The sequence below is a fragment of the Pinus tabuliformis genome, chromosome 1_2, assembly GCF_031772625.1.
Source record: "Pinus tabuliformis cultivar Carrire ecotype Pingquan chromosome 1_2, CPIR1, whole genome shotgun sequence".
Taxonomy (NCBI): domain Eukaryota; kingdom Viridiplantae; phylum Streptophyta; class Pinopsida; order Pinales; family Pinaceae; genus Pinus; species Pinus tabuliformis.
Genome location: NC_142298.1, coordinates 358,017,278 through 358,026,399, shown reverse-complemented (window position 1 = coordinate 358,026,399; position 9,122 = coordinate 358,017,278).

Sequence of the window (9,122 nt, the reverse complement as noted above, 5' to 3'; positions counted from 1 at the left end):
TATCCAAATTTCCCTCCACAAGACAACACAACAATAGGGAGTAGATTTTACTAAGCCAACGCACCAAAACCAGACTCCCCCAAGCCACCTGTCTCTACAAAAATGAACTAACCCTCAGAATGGAAGCAAACCCCAAGAATTAACACAACACAACCCACATAACAACACTGAGACCCTCCCAGAAAACCAAAGTCCAACCAAACTTGATGTCAAGACCTCATGAAACTAAAGAAAGATTCTCGGTTCCACCTTAGTACCCACCCAAGACGAATTGGGACCTCAAATGCCAAGGGAGGGCACAATTGATCAAAAATCCTCATATGAAAGCTCAGATTACTCTTCACAAGGACCCGAGGCCACTGGCTAAGAACAATAGCAGACTCACGCCCCTAGAATCCCATAGGCACACTAAAACAGGTCCCAACCCTGAAACCTTTGAGCACAACTAAATTGAACCAGCAATGCCACCCTTTCACAAGAGCAACAGCCACAACAAGACTACTAGAAAGAGTATTAAAGACAACCAACAAATAACAGCATGAGAGAAATCACATTACCCACACTCGTGGACCCAGGTGACGCCACCATATCTAAAAGAGGGAAACCGACGAAAGGAGGATCATCGACCCAAACGAGAGCCAACCACCCACCCAAGAAAAATATCCAGTCACAGACGTTCCTGGGTCCCAAATGAAGCCCTGAAAAATACAACACACAGGGGTCGACTTTGTCGTTAAATCCCTCACCACCCTGGCCTTTCGGCTTTCGCTGCAGGCCTGAACAACAAGCGTAACTATCACCACCTTGCATGACGTCTCTTCTCATCGCCCACCACAACCAAACACTAACATTCCTCAACCAGAGCATATTGCTTAAGATTACATTCTCCAGAAGCGTCCTTTGCCGGGCTAAGTGCCCAACATCTACCCGCATTAACAATCACATGGGATACAGGTGCTTGGGGGTGGGGATCCCAAGGCCCCTCAACCAAGGGTTGCTCACCCCCATCGGGGGATTATTTTATACCACAATTTATTTTTTATACATTTTCAATTTTTTTGGAGCATACATTTTAGTTGAATTTTCCCAAAATCTAATCGGGAATTGTTGTAATCATAAGTTCGAGTTGTGAAATCTCCACAATCTGACTACCTCATGGATTTTTTAGGTTGTTGAATCCATATATGGAGTCAAAAATGTATTTTAAACAACAAAAGATCACAATTTGGCCAAAAATCATTTTGCTGGCCAAAAATTCCAAAACTTATAATAGTTAAACAACACCTTATTTTACTAATTTTAAATATAGCTTTACGTGAAAAAATTTCCTCATATTGGACTATAGAGTGCCTCTCGGTGCAAAAAAAATTATTAACTTGTTAAGCATTTTCTCCTTAAACCATAAAAGTTATTTATCCCATTTGCACAATATTTTTATTCTTGAAATGTAAAAGCAGTGACATAAGTCCTAAGCCCTTATTTTAGGGATGTATTTCATAAATCATGATTTCAAAGAAATCATTTATCTTTGTGCCAAGAGGCACACTCTAGCCTAGTATGGAAGATATGTTGTAATGTTATGTTATGTAGACAATAAAATAAAATAATAAATTTAGTAATTACCATAGATCCATCTTAACTCTCGAACTAACACGCGCTAAGAGCGATCAAATCTCTTTTCACTCTAAAAAAGGTTTGCAGCTTAGATATTTGATCCCTCTCGACGCTTGGTAGATTCAGAGTTAACATGGATCTAGGCTGATCTTTCTCTCTTTAAATATGCTATATTACACATGAATACCATGGGTGACTATCATGGGTCAATACGTTGTTTTTATTTTAACGTATTGTTATTTTTATTTTTATTATTTTATTATTTTTGTTTACATAATAAGACAAAACATAATAATTATTACTGTCGGCACAATAATTAGAATTAAAAATTGAAAAATAAAATTGGAGATGTCAAATTCTTTAAAATAAAAGTAAAATTAACGAATTATAACAAACTAATGTTTATTGAATCAAGAGGCTCATTCCACAACCCAATGTGAAGGCGATGCGTAAGTATGTCCATCCCTTTTAAAATAAAAATAAAATATTCTCTAAATAGAAAAACAATGTCGGCTAAAAACAAAAACAAAAAAACAAAAAAAAATGTTGTGCATATTTAATTAGTTGTCCATATGAGGCAAAGGGGGCGCACTGTAGCTCTAACTGCTCTTACCCTAGCTGTAATACTGATTACCGTTAGCTGTAGTCACCGTAGCCTCCGAGACAACATCCACAACCCACCGTTCTCGCCTGCACCTGCTTCCAACTGTTGACGGTTACGGTCTACCATTCCTAGGTTCAGCATGGAGGGTATGGAGCTGGACACTGTGGATTATTCGTTGGATCCTTACCCAGAGCAGGCTATCTTCTGTAACCCTAACCCTAGATCGGTTCTTGTTTCCTCTACGTCGTCTAGCTCGAATCCGATGCCAATTGTCTCCCTCCCCGGGCTTACGGCCTCCACCCTACACATTGGGACCCTCTCCATCAACTCACCCACCCTGGACTGCCCGCTGTTGTCTCCTGGAACCCTAAACCTTTTGGCTACCTATTCATCCCCTCTTTTCGACCCCATGCCCCCTACAGATCATTGTTTTACCAAAAATCCTTCATCACGCCCGGGAACGACCCTGATGCGGCCGCAGAGACACAAAAGACCTTCGACCACCCCGGCTGCTGCGAGGCGACTCAAGTCACAGCTCCTCCTTCCGGCTATTTCGATACCCTGGTAATCCGAGCTAGGTCAGTGGAGCCACACCCAGAAGCAAATTGCCCCTCAGATCCGTTACAGGATCACCCTACTGCGCCACGTACAAGGAAGAGGAAAGCAAGGTGCGTCAAGGCATCTGGCAAGGATTACACCATAAAGTTTGGGGAAGGACTCACCATGGGTGAAGTAGCCGACAAAGCAGGGAAAGTCCTGGTGGGTAGGGTTCGTGGAAGAACCTACACGGCGGAGTGATTGGGGTTGTGGGTTAAAGAGATTTGGGGATAGATTTTCATACAGCTCCCGGATGTTCAGATACTTCCTCGTGGGTGGTTTGCACTTCATTTTTCCCTTGAAGAATACACGAACCTGGCTCTTGCACGATATTGGCATATCGAAATGGCTCCGGTGCTACTCAAAAGATGGAGCCCTCTCTTCGATCCGGAAAGAGAGCAGATAGGAGCTGGACCTTTATGGGTACAATTACTAGGCTTACCACTCCAGTACTAGTCTGAAGAAGTGTTCGTGCGAATCGGGAATACCCTTGGCACCTTCCTGGATTACAACAAATCCATAGTACAGTCCAAAAATTGAACCCTAGCCCACATTTTGGTGCATCTGGACACCCAAGAGGGTTTGGAGGAAAAAATTACCCTGGGTGGATTCTCCTTCCTAGCAAGCCTGTCTGTTTCATCATTTCTTTTTGTGCCAGCCCGCAGTAAATCTAATAAGCAAGTGATATAATCGAGTAATAACCGCAAAAAACACAAGCTCTGGGTGTAACGTATATAAGCATTGATATCCCGATCCAGCTCCTCCAGCTCCCCGCAAGCTAACCAGCCGGTTGTTTCTATCCCAGCCTAGCCCAGCAATGACTGATCGACTATGCAACTTGCTTCCTCTGCTCTGCTCTATCTTCTTTCTACACTATAGGTGGTTCCTGGTACCGGTGCTGAAACGACTTCTTCATCGACTGGATCATATGGATCTTTACCTGGCGTAATTTCACTAGGGTTCAGATTGTTGATTACGAGGGTGTGCCATTTAGATGCCGATGCTGCCACAAGGTCGGGCATCTGTATAAGGAATGTCCTCGGGTCTCAAAACCCTTGGAAGCAGCTATGGAAAAGGAGGAAGGCATTGGTAGGGATACCCCTGACATCCCCAGGAAGACTCCATCTGCAGTACCTGCACCAACTCGGAAGGCGACCCCATCTCAACCAGTCCAGCAATCCACAGGCAACTCTTTGGGTCCCCCATCTCCACCTCTGACTCGAGCCAGGGCAGTAGCTGAAGCGACTCGAACATCGGGTACTCCTCTCCCCTCTTCCCCTGTTCTATCTTCTGCTTATGCATTTTCTGCACAGCATCAGCATAATGCATCTGTACAGGATCAATCCACCTCTCCCTCATCTATTCCTTGCCCCCTTCTCTCCCATCACCTGGTTTACTCCACCACTTCCCCTTCCATATATCCGGAGGCCACCTCTTCCCCATCATCACCTCCCCTGGCTCCCCCTCATCCTTATAACCTACAATCTCGCCCTCCCTCTGGGGGTTCTCATACAACTCTCTATGGTCTTGGCTTGTCCCTCCCCTCATCGACTATCAAACCCCTTCGTGGGCGCAAATCTTACCTTTCGCTCGCAATTCTCCAGGCTAGTGCTGAGGTGGTCTCAGGAAGGCAATATTCATTAGATCGGGTTCTTAGAGCGAAGAATACCCATGACATGGTTCCCCCATGAAATGCCTATCTTTCAACTACAGGGGTATGGCTAGCTCACCCAAAAAGCTAGCCCTCTGCAGGCTATTTATCGTTGAGCCTGTAGACATTATCCTTCTTCAAGAAACCCTCGGTGAAGCTCAACACATCATTCGAATTCTACAAAATTTAAACCCGGGATGGAAATTCTTTGCACTAGATGTTGTTGGTCGTTCAAATGGATTGGCTTTGGGATACAATCACTGAACCATATATCTTAATTCGGCTTGGGGAGGAAAGGGGTTCATTGGTATCGATTTTTTTTTTGCTGAGTTGGGTATGGATCTCCGTGTTATGAATGTTTATGGGTCGTGTTAGGGACGGGAGGCTTTCTGGAATCAGCTTCTAAATCTCTCTCTTACCTCATCAGACAATCTCATCTTGGGCGGGGACCTAAATTTTTCCATTGGATATAGTGAGTCCTGGGGATCATCAACACAAATTGACCCACTCTCTGATATCATGGAAAACCTTCTTGATCAAGCTCACCTCTCAGATATTCCTATGAACAGACCCCTACCAACATGGAGGAACAGAAGAGTTGGTGAGGCAGCCCTCGCTAGAAGACTGGACCGTTTCATCCTCAAACATCCGATGATACAAAGATTATCTCATTATAGGCAGTGGGTTGGAACCGGAGGCATCTCTGACCACTCGCCTATCTACCTTGAAATATCTGGTCCTCCTATTAAGCCCAAAGCCCCATTCAAATTCAATTCATCTTAGCTTCTGGATCCCTCCTACACAAAATTGGTTTCAGACTACTGGATGAAACACCCTCCCTCTTAAGGACACACTTAGGCTGATGGATTCTGTCAGAACCTTCTGCATCTCAAGAAGCTCACTATCAAGTGGGAAAAGGAAAAACTCCAAAGGGATACCCATACCCTCACCTCTGTAGAATCATCCTTGGCGCACCTTATGGATGACCACAACAGGGGTTTCTTAAGCGCTGAAGCCAAGTCAAATCTGATTGAGCTAGAAAATCAAAGAGCCAGAATTCTGAAGGAAAGAGAGGAAACTTGGAGACTCAAGAGTAGAGTGATCTGGCTCAAAGCAGGGGATGAGAACACAAGGTACTTCTAGAACTTTGCCAAGGGAAGAAAAGCCTCCAACACCATCTGGCAAATGCCCACACTGAATGGAAGTATTGCAAAAACTTTCAACCAATTATCTCAGTTGGGTATCTCACATTTCAAACAACTCTACAAGGAGCCACCTGTCTCAAACCTTGCTGATATCATTCAAGTAGCAGGGCACTTCCCAAGCTTTGTAGATCCGGAAGCGGCAGCTGAGCTAACCTCTCCCATTACCAGAGATGAACTTGAGGGGACTTTAAAATGGTTCTAGAAAGATAAAAGCCCTGGCCCAGATGGTTGGTCCATTGAATTCTACTTAGCCTTTTTTGACCTCATTGGGAATGATCTTCTCAATGTAGTTGAAGAGTGTAGGACCTCTGGAAATATGTATGAGGCTATCAATGCCACCTTCATTGCTCTTATACCAAAATCTGACTCACATGCATCCTTCAATGATTTCTGCCCCATCTCCCTCTGCAATACCCTATACAAAATAATTGCAAATCGGCTTGCCCTATACTCTCCCATCACATTTCTTCAGAGGAATTTTCCTTTCTCCCAAATAGACAGATCCATGAGGCCATAGACACAGCCCAGGAAGCCATTTATTCTATCAAAACAAGAAATCTGAAAAGCATTATACTCAAGATTAATCTTGCTACGGCTTTTGATCGTGTCAGCTTGCTCTTCATTAAGATGATCCTGATCCATTTAGGATTCCCTCTGGCTTTCACAGACTGGATTATCTGCTTCATAAATTCGGCATCCTTCAGTGTACTTATTAATGGCTCTGCATCCCACTTCTTTCATTCCGAACGTGGACTCTGGCAAGGATGCCTTCTATCTCCCCTTTTGTTTCTTATAGTAATGGAAGGTCTCAGTAGGCTCATTGGCACCGCAAAAAGGGAAGGCAGACTCAAAGGACTGAAAATGAACGAACTCTGCCATCTCACACATCTCCTCTTTGTTGATGATGTTATGATCTTCCTGGATGGCAGCATCAGGGACTCTACCTCCTTCCATGACATTCTTATTCTCTTTGAAAAAGCCACTGGTATGGCTGCAAATCAGACCAAATCTACTATTACTCTGTCTCACACCACCCCTCAGGAGGATAGAGCAACTCTCCATTTTTTCCATTATCAATTGCATAATCTCTCAGATGGATTGAAATACTTGGGTTTTAGGATCAAACCCCACAATTACCGGATTGCTGACTGGATCTGGTTAGTGATTAAAATTGAGAAGAGATTGAAAATTTGGAATCATAGATTTTTATCAAGAGTTGGGCACCTTGTCCTTACAAAATCAATACTAGAAGCCACTCCTGTATATTGGATTTCACTCGCCTGGATCCCTCAGGGAATACTCAGACGCATCCAACAAATATTTTGCCTATATCTATGGAATGGACAAAAGGAAGGAAAAACTTTTGCTTGGGTGATCTGGAAGAAAATTGCATTGCCAAAAAAATGGGGGGGGGGGGGGGTGGGGGTTAAAAGACTTGTCCGTTTTTGCCCAATCTCTTGCAGCCAAGATGAGCTAGTCCCTTCTCACTTCATAGAATCTATGGACGATTGTGTCATACCACAAATACATTTAGCTGCAGTAATTATTGGACTAGGTTCATCTACCAAATTGGCCTAGTTCGGGCATTTCTATAATATGGAAAGCAATCCTACAAACGATGCCTTTCATCAGATCCAGCTTGGCATGGCGCATAAACAATGGAGCATCTGTTCGCATTGGTATTGATCCATGGATAGGAGGGGGAAACAGATATCAATTTCCACCTGATCTCATTCAATACCTTCATCTTAGAAATACCACAATGATTGCACATATTGCTGATCATGAGCACAACACTATTTTCAAACAGAATTGGAGGTCAGCACCTGAAATGGACATTCCTGTTCAATGGCATCAGTCCTGGGATTCATATCTAGTAGCTTTGTCTAAAGCTCATGTGCATCTAAATAATGACCCAGATGTACTAGTATGGATACTAGCTGATCATGGGAAATACACCCCAAAACTGGGCTACACCCACCTTCTCTTGGATCGCAAACCTACACTTACTAAAGCATGGTGGCAACAGATCTGGAAAATGAAAACTCCTCCCTGGGCACGCCTCTTCATGTGGAGTGTTTTATGTAACAAAACTCCTACAGGAGATGCCCTTATGCACAGATCTATTCATGGCCCGATCTGGTGCGTTCTGTGCAAGAAAGACTCTGAAACCAACGAGCACCTGTTTATGCTCTGTCTGACTATCTTTCAATTTTGACAAGGTACAAAACAACATCTCTCTTTGTAGAATGCATGGCAAGGCCCTTCTATTCTCCAAGCATGGAACAATTGGATTGCAGCACACAAGGGAGCAAAGGCACAATGCCTACCTCTTATCCTCTGTTGGGTTATATGGCTTACCTGGAACCATATTATTTTCAAGAACGAAACTGTCTGCTGGCCTCTTATCATTGCAAAGGTTGTGGCAGCTTATCATGACATCCCAGAAGAGGCAAATCCCCACATCCGCAGAACCTCGGCCCCTGGTCGGATTGATAAACCTAAGCCATGGGCTTACTTCGATGAAGCAGGTCAACCTCATGGTTGCGGAGGGGGTTTCATGCTATACATCTCTGATCAGCACTTCTATAAGGTCCAATTAGGACTAGGGGAGGGAACAAACAATTTTGCCGAGCTTATTACCCTCAGACATCTGCTCCATTTTGCATTAGCACATGATTTCACTACCATTCAGATCTATGGGGACTCAAAAACTATTATCAACTGGTTCAACAATAAAAATCATTGTCATGCTATTTCACTACAAAATATTTTGGATGAAGTCTACTATTTCAAAGCAGTGTTTAACTTAGCCTCTTGTCAACATATATACAGGGAATATAATGAAGATGCTGACAGACTTTCCAAGGAGGGCTCGCTACTACCCCGAGGCTTGTGGATAATCTATGAACAGATGGGAGCGGATTTCTACCAATACCACCACAGGCCATATATAGACCATGATTACCATAGGGTGGAAAGGCCCTAATTATATATATTTTTTGTTTGTTTTATTATAGCTTTATCCAAAACATGTATATATTTATTTTTGTTGATATATAGACAAACAGTCTGAATGGGAGGCGGACGATCTGCGTTAGCTATGGCTCCCACATGTGCCGACAAACCCTCTAGAGAGCCCAAGAAGCAGGAAACGCGAACAGTCGGGGCCATCTCCAGGGTACAGAGCGGAAGTATCAAATGTATTACACAGCAGACAGGGCGTATAGGGGAGATTGAGGCGCGAATCTGCCAAGATCTGGCAAATACGGGTTACACCCAGAAGGCGAAGATAGCCGACAATCCTCGGATCGGTACAAGCGGGTTGAACGGCCATTCGACAGTCTGCCACCAGGCCGTTGACGGGGGAGATGTCTTCAGCAATAATGGAGCCCTCAGGATGGAAAAACACAGACTCTGTTTAAGGTATGGAGGAAAAACCCTTTTCATT